The sequence below is a fragment of the Mesoplodon densirostris genome, chromosome 11 (assembly GCF_025265405.1).
Source record: "Mesoplodon densirostris isolate mMesDen1 chromosome 11, mMesDen1 primary haplotype, whole genome shotgun sequence".
Classification (NCBI taxonomy): Eukaryota; Metazoa; Chordata; class Mammalia; order Artiodactyla; family Ziphiidae; genus Mesoplodon; species Mesoplodon densirostris.
The window spans coordinates 21,360,298-21,372,230 of NC_082671.1; the positions used below are offsets into that span (position 1 = coordinate 21,360,298).

Below are 11,933 nucleotides of genomic sequence, written 5' to 3' on the forward strand. Positions count from 1 at the left end.
GGCAGCCAAAGCATTGGTGTCAGCTCAGTCTCTTCACAATCCGTTCATTTTATGAAGAATTGAGTAATTCTTCAGTTTCATTCTTATTATGCCATTCATATTTCACCATTTTGGTCCCAAGGTTTATGGTATTAGGGTAGTTTTATTACCATATTGTTATCCACCTGTACCATGATTGGTAGGGGGGATTTCACTTCATTCCAATATCAGATCTTTTGTTAATAAGCACAGAAGTCTAAAAGTCACCACACTGACAGAGAAGATGCCACATTATTTCAACAATTCACTAATTACTCCATTGGAAAGTACTTCAAAATGAGAAAAGTTATTACAAATTTTCAACATCAGAAATTATGCCGCTGCCCGTTTACAATAGCCAAGACATGGAAGCAACCTAAATGTCCATCAACAGAGGAATCAATAAAGAAGATATGGTACATCTATACAATGGAATATTACTCATCCATTAAAAAGAATGAAATAAAGTCATTTGCAGCAATATGGATGGACCTAAAGATTGTCACACTGAGTTAAGTAAGTCAGACAGAGAAAGAGAAATATCATATGATATCACTTATATGTGGAATCTAAAAAGAAATGATACAAATGAACTTATTTACAAAACAGAAACAGATTCACAGACTTAGAGAACCAACTTATGGTTACAGGGAGCAGGGGAGGATTGGGGGAAGAGATAGGGAGTTTGGGACTGACATGTACACACTGCTATATCTAAAATGGATAACCAGGGGCTTCCCTGGGGGCGCAGTGGTTGAGAGTCCGTCTGCCGATGCAGGGGACACAGGTTCGTGCCCCGGTCCGGGAAGATCCCACATGCCACGGAGCAGCTGGGCCTGTGAGCCATGGCCGCTGAGCCTGCGTGTCCGGAGCCTGTGCTCCGCAACGGGAGAGGACACAACAGTGAGAAGCCCGCATACCGCAAAAATAAATAAATAAATAAAAATAAAATGGATAACCAACAGGGACCTACTGTATAACACAGGGAAATCTGCTCAATATTATGTAACAACCTAAATGGGAAAAGAATTTGAAAAAGAATAGATACATTATATGTATAACTGAATCATTTTGCTGTACACCTGAAATTATCACAACATTGTTAATCAACTATACTCCAATATAAAATTAAAAGTTAAAAAAAAGAAATTATTCTGCTGCAATAAAATAAAGGTTGTCTACACATGGTCTGCCAATTCTTTAAAAGACTTGTTTATTTTCATTAAAAATTTTACTAAAAGGTACCCCAAACTTCACTTTTTTCAATTAAGTGAAATGTCACATCTGACCAACTGTAAAGAGACTGCCATGGTAGAATTTACTTAAAATGAAACAGAAAAAATTTGCCATATCCTATATGTAGGCAACATAGAAATACACAGGCGGTAATTTTACCCACAAGAGGGAGCCTGTATTTTTATATTTTTATCACAGAACTTGAAACACTTGAATTAAAATATGAAATACTAAAAAGTGTTTGTTGATAACCATAATCTTTATGTCAGGTCAAGTTTTAAGCTAATCAGATTTCAGTTGGCATATTTTTCTTCAATCATAACATAACAGTATGTCAGAAGATTGGAATGATAGCTGGAATTTTTTAAAATTTCATACCTATATTGTAATTAGGGTTTTTTTGGATACAATAATGAAGATGTAACTGCCAAAGCCGCCTAAGAGGAAATTCTTTCAGGTGGTAGTAACGTTAGTTGGATGAAATTGACTGGAACTATTATGAATGCTCTACATCCAAATTTAATAGTATAGGAGTGAAATGATATCTTAGTCATCTTCTTGTCAGAAAAGAGGCTTATATACACCAATAATTTTCCATGTATTTATGGAATAGGAAACACCCTACTTTAAAAATTATAGTGGCGGGCTTCCCTGGTGGCGCAGTGGTTGAGAGTCCGCCTGACGATGCAGGGGACGTGGGTTCGTGCCCCGGTCCGGGAGGATCCCACGTGCTGCGGAGCGGCTGGGCCCGTGAGCCATGGCCGCTGAGCCTGCGCGTCCGGAGCCTGTGCTGCGTCCGCAGCGGGGGAGGCCACGACAGTGAGAGGCCCGCATACCGCAAAAAGAAAAAAAAAAAATTATAGTGGCCATTCTCACTAATATTACCTAAGACTTGTCTAAGAAAGGGTACAACTGACATGACACCAGTATGATCTTTTCTTTCTTAGAGTTGAGAAAAAGATCTTTTTATTTAAATAAAGAAATCTAAGCTTTATTCCTTCATATCCTATAATCTGCCTAAACAGTATCTTAAATTACTAAGACTCTCTAAATAAGTATGCTCTGGGTTTTGTAAAAATAAACTGTATTCATCAACTTAAAAACTACCTTATCAAAATAATTTTGGCATATCTTATCAACGGAGAGTGAAATGTTCTATCACATTCAGAGACATAGTAATAATCCAGCTGAAATTTGTTTTGTGATTCCTTGTAAAGTGCAGGGAAGACAGATGATAAATTGTCCCTTTCCCCCAGAGTCCTTAGCTTCTTGACAATATTATATAACAGGGGCAGGGAGCTGAGGAAGAAGGGGTTAATCACTGCTGCTCTTCCTTCTGGAATTCCAACCTACCCATCAAATCATTGTTTTTTCTACCACTAGGGACTGTGAATCTAATGGACCTAAAATCAATACCTTATAAATGACATAAAAAAATATAGTCATTTTTTGGACTAATGTACCCTAGTGTCTGAATCCTATTTACACCCTCTACTTTAAAAAGGAACAACAGACCCATTTCTGCCAGTAAAAGGTTACTCAGTCACTCTGGTGACATGCTGCAGAATGCACTGTTGTACTCAAGTGCAGCATGAGGGAAGGACTGGTGGCTGCAAATCCACAATTGCAGAAACTTTAAACCTGGTGCAGTGCACTCCTGTTAAGATACACAATCAGAAAGGAGCATGCAGGTAGCTTCCAAGAGCTTTGCCATGTTCTGAGGGTGTATTTACATGTCTCTGTTTTATTATCTTATTTCATAACTTACATAAAATTTTCAGTGCATCAAATATTACCTTACAATATTGAAAAAACAAACACAACTTCCACATAATAGTGAATTCTATAATGATTGAAGAAGCTCAATAAAAAACCCTAAAAGACAGAAATGCTCACTAGCATACCAAAGAAATACTAGCCAAATTAATGTAGTATGAGATCACACCACATTAAACCATAGTCACAGGCGAGCTCTGGGGAGACTGAGGGCACTTCATCTCAGTGAAACAACCAAAAAAGATACAATGACTATCTGTCGGTTTTTTGCATATTAAGAAAATATGCTGAGAATTCCCTGGTGGTCCAGTGGTTACGACTCAGCGCTTTCACTGCTGTGGCCCAGGATTCAATCCCTGGTCAGAGAACTAAGATCCCAGCAAGCCGCATGGTGCAACCAAAAAAAGAAAAAAGAAAAAAAGAAAAGAAAAGAAAGGCAAAGAAAATATGCTGATGAGAAGGTTTTATATTTATATAATATTTTTATTAATCCAAAGGACCCACAGACTTACCTCAGAGGCCATTCTTATCACTTTGAAAGTATTATGCTTAGTTTTAAAAAGGAAACCAGTTTACAATCTGTTCCTAACTTCATTCTCAGAGTATCTTCTATCTTTAATATTTTTAAGATATCAAATGTAGAGCAACCCTGTAAAATGCAAAAATACCTGCAATGAAAAGATAAAAGTATGGCTAAAAAAGAAGAAAAAGAAAAAGAAAGCTATAAACTAAAGGAAGACCTATTTTCCTGGAAAAAAATATCATTTGACTCACTTTTTGTTTCAATGGGTACAAACTGAAATAGAGAATAACGAAGAAGGGAGAGCAGCTTTAAAACAGATTTTTCTGAGAGAACTCTAGCAACAGGTCAGTATGAGGTGGTCTGTTCAGTTTTATGGCTTAAAATCCATAGAGTTATTAAAACTACAAAACAAAAAAGAAAAACTGTTGTTCTTTATCCCATTTGCCAACCAGAGTCATTTATCCCCTATTAGATAAAGTATAATAGACTCTACCGAAAGGGTCACTGGCCTTCCATTTAATGATATTGCCAACCCCAATCTGCATTTTCCCGGCAATGTCCCTCAACACAGAATAAATGGCTGATCTCTTCACAATAACAGCTGATTTCTATTTATTAAGCTAAAAAGGTCACCATTTTCTACGGCTGGGCCGCCCTGCACTATTGATAATTTTATGCATAAACAAATGGCAAATTTGTGCCACATAAATATGCATTAGCAATTACTTTTTCCTCGGGTAACGCTCACCGCATGCAAATGCGTACCTCACAGGGCCTGCTAGCTTTTGTTTTAGCTCTTGAACAGTCAAACAAAAGAGCACAATAAACAATTTTAAAATTGTCAATCAATAAGCAATGCAAATGCAAAGGTAAATGGCAAGAAACTTGCTTAGAAACAACTAAACAAAAAGTGAGGGGGGGAGACGGTGGAAGAATTTTCTTTTTTTTATTATTTCATTTCTTTCCCTTTCATAGTGAAAAGGCTAAAGCCCTCTTGACACAGAACAGCTAGCTAGACTGGTGCTAAAGCAGATGCCAGATGGGGGAAAATAGAAAATACACACATGTTGAATCAACACACACACACATACACATACACACACCCCAAAAAAAGAGGTCTGGGAAAAACTGTGTTCCTATGTGATTTCGAATGCATCACCTATTCAGATTTCTGATTTTTCAATTTCAGAGACTCAAAGAAGTTTTAAACTGGGAGGTGCTACAGAGATACACAGCCAAATCTTAATTCCACTGCACTGGGCCATGTTGCTGTTTTCTAGTATCATCTGCCTCAGACAAAGGAAATATACATGATCAGTAAGTAGGATATTTTTAGGGACATGAGAAAAAGGAGTAAATGAGGAATATACTGAGGAGAAATAAAAAGCATCTCACAAAACATCTACATATCCAGATGTTTAATACCAAACACCTTTATCTCAGAGCAATTCAAGAATAGTATTGGGCAAAAGGATAGAGAAATATGGGAGCTAACAAGGAAAGAGGGAACAGGGGTGAGAAAGTCTAGGGGAAAAAATGTTGAACATGAAAATGAATGATAGCTCAAGAAAAAGTTGGTATTTTTTAATGAAAAATTAACTTTAATATGAGGGGTTTTTGGTGCACTCTACCATACACTGTTTTAAGATCCATTACCCTAGGATCTTCACAGAAACCTCTACAGGTTGGTACATTTCATAGCACGAGGCACATGGAGGTTAGGAAACTGGACCAGTTAACTTAAAGCTGTGCTAGATCTGAGATTTGACCCAGTCTGATGCCAGCACCTGCCACTTCACTGACCAGTACTGCCACCCACTCTTGAAAACGCATCCACTTCGACCCGATCGAAAATCTCTTCCTCAATGTGTTGGTGGCTTTGCCTTTGTATAAATAAGTCAAATTGTATTTTAAAAATTTAAATTCAGGACTCATGTCAGTTTTTAAAACTAAGTTATTAAAATACTTTTTTTTTTTTTTTTTTTGCGGTATGCGGGCCTCTCACTGTTGTGGCCTCCCCCGTTGCGGAGCACAGGCTCCGGACGCGCAGGCTCCGGACGCGCAGGCTCAGCGGCCATGGCTCACGGGCCCAGCCGCTCCGCGGCATATGGGATCCTCCCAGACCGGGGCACGAACCCGTATCCCCTGCATCGGCAGGCGGACTCTCAACCACTTGCGCCACCAGGGAGGCCCCTAAAATACTTTAACTTTTGTAAAATATGCAAATACTAATTTGTATATTAGTACGAAGATACATTAGTACATGTTCACTGAGACCATGCTGTAGTCGTTTGTTTTTTTTGTGTGTGTGTGTGCGGTACGTGGGCCTTTCACTGTTGTGGCCTCTCCCGTTGCGGAGCACAGGCTCCGGACGCGCAGGCTCAGCGGCCATGGCTCACGGGCCCAGCCGCTCCGCGGCATGTGGGATCTTCCCGGACTGGGGCACGAACCCGTGTCCCCTGCATCGGCAGGCGGACTCTCAACCACTGTGCCACCAGGGAAGCCCCATGCTGTAGTCTTAATGATCATTTGAGAAGAGAAACACACTTTGTGATCCCCATCTTGATTTTAATATAATTAAAGGTTTTACTATTACACAGAGGTCTAGCCAGCATTAACAAGAAAGTAGTAAAGATAAATAAGAGTATTCTTGGCCTAAATGCAAATAGGCAAACCTGAAAATCTAAAACCAGCAGGTAGATCTCTCCTGTTCAAAGCCAAGATACTCTTCACAGGGGCCTCTCAGAATCCCTAAGTGGATACTAAAAGTCAACCTCATTCTTTGGAGAAGGCTGTGAAATTTCTCCTCGCAATACTTGCCCCTGACAATATCAGTGTTGGGAGATCAGGGCTGTTGCTGGCATATAAAGTGCCTTTGTGTGAATAAGAGAAGATGCTCCTTAGGTGGACAATTCAGAAAATATGCTACCTGCACAACTATATAGGATGGCCCTAGAAGACACTTCATATTTTTCTTGGTTAAAAAAGTGTTATTTCTAGTATTCAACCTCACTTTTTTCAGAGTTAAAGATTTTTGAGAACCAAGTACCCACTTATTATTACAAAATCTGTACAGATGGATTCCAGTATTTTATATATGAATTCAAATAATTACAGTTAGCATACTCCCATTTTGCTATGTTTTAATTCTTTTTGGTCTTTGCAGCTGAACATATAAAAACTGGAGTATGGTTTTTCTTTATCAAGTAAATGCACTAAACATGTGCTGAAGAGCATTACTACGTAAGAGCCCAAGTTTTCATTATCATCATTCCTTGCCCAATGCCTCACTCTCTATGCAAGGTAAGGACTTCAAACTAAAACCACGAAGATTCCAACTAATCTGGAGTTTGTCTGAAATTTATCAGTGCTTGTGCAGCCAACTCTGTAGAATGCATGTAAATGGAAGTGCACAAGAAGTGTGCAAAAAACTTGGTGTGTTCTATGGACACTCCAGTATCCAAAGGCTCAGTGTGGCAGAGGCTAGGTCAAATAATTACACTGTGTCCCCAATCCCACTTTGATAGCAACAAAATTAGGTTTAGGCAGAGGGTACCTTTTGAGGGACTGAGAAAGTCATAGAGAGCAACAAGAAATCCCAGCCATGGGCTTCCCTGGTGGTGCAGTGGTTGAGAGTCCGCCTGCCGATGCAGGGGACATGGGTTCGTGCCCCGGTCCGGGAAGATCCCACATGCCGCAGAGCGGCTGAGCCCATAAGCCATGGCCGCTGAGCCTGCACGTCCAGAGCCTGTGCTCCGCAACAGGAGAGGCCACAACAGTGAGAGGCCCGCGTACAGCAAAAAAAAAAGAAAAAGAAAAATGAAATTCCAGCCAGGACTAGAACTTTGTGCAGGAGGAGAGTCACTGCCTCATGTGTCTTGGGTGAGGGTCTGCCAGCCTCTTTGCCTTAGATCCTTCCTTTGATCATCTCCTTCTCTGCTGACCACTGTGGGCCAAGTTTCCCAGGCCCCCCTGGCAGTCGGCTTTGAGGTGAGTTCAGCTACTGGAAGGAGCCTGGAGCTCAGTGTAATGTTGTGTGTGGGCGCATGCATGGTGCGGAGGGTGCGTGTGCCCCTGCGCCTCCTATTTCTCTCTCTCTTTCATTTACTTTTCAAAAACATTTAATTACAGACAATTACATATTCCAAATAGAGACTTTAGTAAAACAAACCCTCATCAACCAACTCCAAGGTTCAACACCTATCAACCTTCTGCTGTTTGACTTTCTGCCCTTCTTTCTCTTCTTTGCCAGGTGTCTCAGGCAGCAGCTCCATTTTTACCTGGTTCCACCTCCCGCCAGACAGGCCCCCATGGTTCCAGCTTACATCCAGTGCCCCTGGTAACCGTGTCTCGTCCCTTTGCCTCCAGCCTAAGGGCGGCAGTAACTTCTTCCTGCTCCTGACCTCTAGGTTGCTCTTTCGCAATTTATTATTGTCAATGTGTAAGAATTTCCCACTATTACATGCCCCTTTTTAAAATAATCACAGTGAGGGCTTCCCTGGTGGTGCAGTGGTTGAGAGTCCGCTTGCCGATGCAGGGGACACAGGTTCGTGCCCCAGTCCGGGAAGATCCCACATGCCTCGGAGCAGCTGGGCCCGTGAGCCATGGCCGCTGAGCCTGCGCGTCCGGAGCCTGTGCTCCGCAACGGGAGAGGCCACAACAGTGAGAGGCCCGTGTACCGCAAAAAAAATAAAATAAAAATAAAAAAATAAAATAATCACAGTGGTTTCTGTCTTCCTGCTGACTACAAAGAGTGCTTATTTTATTTTATTTTTTACCACCTACTGGCAGAACCATTGTTTATCCTTTATTCATGGTTCCCTTGAAGCAGGTCAAGGCCACCTAAAGTACAAGACCCTTTCAGCAGCATGGAGCCCAGCATGCTGGTCCAATATTGTCCACACCTGAAGTAGGGTTCCCGATATATAATATTCACAATGTATTCAGGTACCAGACAATCTATTCTTATTCCAAATATTTTGTCAACTGCTTGTTTATATCCTGTTTTTTATTGACTTGTCTTAATCTATGGGCCAGTGAAGAATCATCAGAGACCTACTACTGCTCCTGGAAATTCTACCCCAGTGCTTAACATTTTGGGAATCTGGCCAGTCTATTTTAAGGAGGTAGCCCAATCTGTCATGAAAATACATTTTTCCAGTGGTAGATGGCACAGACTAGTTAACTAAGTTTATGTCTTAGAAAAGACATGTTTAACATGTAGGCACTTGTTTATTCATAACAAAACATGACCTTCTGATGTTAGGAATGCACACACACATACACACACACACACACCATAAAAATGACTGATGTTAGATGGCTCTTACAAAATTACATTTTGAAAAATTATGGGACTATGAATCAAACATATAGATTAAATTCCCTGAAACAGACATGTGCTTAATAATTAATGGGAAAGGATACAAGTAATATTTATGATTTTATCTTACCCAAAACACTCAAATCATTATGCAGTAATCATATTGCTAGGTGAAGACATACTTATCAAATTGGAACTCTAATCTGTAAGGAAATTTTAAAACATAAAAGGAACTAAAAATTGAAATAATGGACTTAAATCCACACATTGCAACTTTAACCTACTTTCATACAGTATTTTGTTTATAAAAATATTAAGACAAAAAGATCCACTTCAAGGATAGTTCACAAGACTTTGTAATTTTTTTTTTTTTGATGTGGACCATTTTTAAAGTCTTTATTGAACGTGTTACAGTATTGCTTCTGTTTTAGTTTTTTGGCCACAAGGCATGTGGGATCCCAGCTCTCCGTCCAGGGATCAAACCCACATACCCCTGCATTGGAAGGTGAAGTCTTAACCACTGTACCACCAGGGAAGTCCCAAGACTTTGTAATTTTTAATGGCAGCAATCACAATGCAAGCAAGGATGAGATGTGGCATTGGAGAGAAGAGAATACGGTTAATAACTGTAGGGTGTCCAAATCAAAGTTAGATATAACCAACACTCCATGGTAAGGCACTATTTTAAATACAGGTTCCAGAACTGATTTTCATCCAATACATAGGGAACTGGATAAGTATTCAACACCCAGAAAAAGTCAGTAGGGAACACAGTTGGTATGACAACTGTGCTAAAACAGGTACAATTAGGAGGAGAAGATACATTCAACCTGAAAAAGATCAAACTTAAGAGTAAGGGAGGGCACCAAGCATTAAGTTCAATCAGATATCTGAAGGGTTGCCATTTGGAAAAGTATAGACAAGATATATTGTCTCATGCTCCACATGAGAACAAAGTAGTATTTGTTTTTTGTTTTTTTTAAAGATGTTTGAGCATCACATGTTCGTCTTTTTACAATATTTATTTATTTATTTATTTGGCTGCACCGAGTCTTTAGTTGCAGCATGCGGGATCTTTGGATGCGGCATCGGGATCTAGTTCCCTGACCAGGGATCAAACCTGGGCCCCCTGCGTTGGGAGCACAGAGTCTTAACCACTGGACCACCAGGGAAGTCCCTCTGTTTTTGTTTTGATGGCAGGGTTATAAGGAGGTAGTAGATTTCAGTGCATTGTGAAAAGCAACTTTCTTTAAAATGAGTTGTCCAGCAATAGGATTTGTTGGAGGGAAGCCCAATGATTTAGAGTTCAAGACAGGGCTCTGGATTCACGGTGAATGGGTCACCTTCTGGCTTTGCTACATACTACCCAAGTGATCTTGGACACAGTCACTTAACCTATCTATGCCTCAGTTCTCTCATCCACAAACTCTTCCAAATATATTCTATACTGAAAAGGGGGGCAGAGGTTCAAGCAGGACAAACTCTCAGAGGTCTGAGAATAGGATTTCTGAATGGAATGTTATATTGGGTCATCCAGCTTTTAAGATCCATTCTAACCTGAGACTGAATTATTCTATTTCTCAAAGTTCAGGCATATATTTTCATATAATTTCAGGCAAGGAAGGCTAGCACCGAATCTTTAAAAGGGAGAAAAGTTGCTGGCAATTCTGCATTATTAAAAAGGTTTCAGCATAAGATAGAGGAAGGATATTCATTTTTGACCAAAGATAAAGCTATTTAAAAAAATAAAGATTAGGGCTTCCCTGGTGGCGCAGTGGTTGAGAGTCCACCTGCCGATGCAGGAGACGCGGGAGGATCCCACATGCCGTGGAGCGGCTGGGCCCGTGAGCCATGGCCGCTGAGCCTGCGCGTCCGGAGCCTGTGCTCCGCGGCGGAAGAGGCCACAACAGTGAGAGGCTCGTGTACCGCAAAAATAAAATAAATAAATAAATAAATAAAGATTAATCTATTAAATAAAATTCACGAAGTATTTTTAGTTAATAAAAAACACATAAGTCAGAAATAGGGTTACTTACATCAGCAATATCCATTTTGAATAAATTTACAATATTAACTTTATTTTCTCCTCTTCAAAGTTTCTAGTTACTCAATTTATAGATACTTCTTGGATACTGAAGAAACATGAACAAAGTACTTATGCTTTTTGAACACTGAGTGCTGCTTCCTTGCTGCTGTCAGCCCAGCCTTTCCACTACTCCTTCAACCGTGCCTTCTGTCACAGCCACTCAGCACACGGCAACCAAGAACACAAAAAAGTGAGCTAAGCAGGGCTAAAGGGCAGCTTCAAAAGCAGTGATTCTCAAAGCCTTTTTTGTTATGCCTTGGGGTTCCACTAGTTATTTCAAGGAATGCTCTAAAATTTTCAAGAAATTCTTAAAACAAAATCATTCTACTTTTTCTCATTCTAACAATTATAGAGCTCTTTAGACTTTTCAAGGCCTTTTCACTTAAACTATCAGATCTGATCCTCATGGCCATTCTTGAAGGTACGAATGACAGGGGATGATCCCTCTCTTACAGATTAAAAAAAAAAAATCAGAAAAATTATGACATGACCCCCAAATCACTAAACTACAAAGCAACAGAAGAAAGGCAAGAACCCAAAACCAGTCTTCTTTCTTCCCCCGCATGCTCTGTAACAGATTACACACAGTACAGAGAGGTCATTTTTCAATCCCTCAAACTATGGAAGCATTAATTTACTTCTGGAGCTGTGAACGTTTACCAGGATTATACTACACTCTCTATTTACCTTCTTATTCACTGATAGATGTTCCCATTTTAAAAAATGGAAATAGCACCGTGGTTCTCAACCAAGGGTGATTTTGCCCCCTGGGGGAACATTTGGCAATGTCTGCAGACATTTTTGATCGTCACGCTGCAGGGGACACTACTGGTAGCTAGTGCGTAGAGGCCAGGGATGCATCTACACTCTTGCAGGACATTTGAGGATAACTCCCCACCACAAAGCATTATCCAGCCCGAAATGTACATAGTGCTGAGGCTGAGAAACCCTACTTTAGCAGTATTTTTATT

General features: G+C 40.2%; 1 non-coding gene across 1 annotated transcript; it reads right to left on the reverse strand.

Moving 5' to 3' along the window:
- Nucleotides 1-9,975: 9,975 nt before the first annotated feature.
- Nucleotides 9,976-10,048, reverse strand: TRNAG-CCC (transfer RNA glycine (anticodon CCC)). Its single transcript has one exon. It is a non-coding gene; the product is annotated as a tRNA-Gly (tRNA).
- Between the last annotated feature and the right edge of the window lie 1,885 nt (nt 10,049-11,933).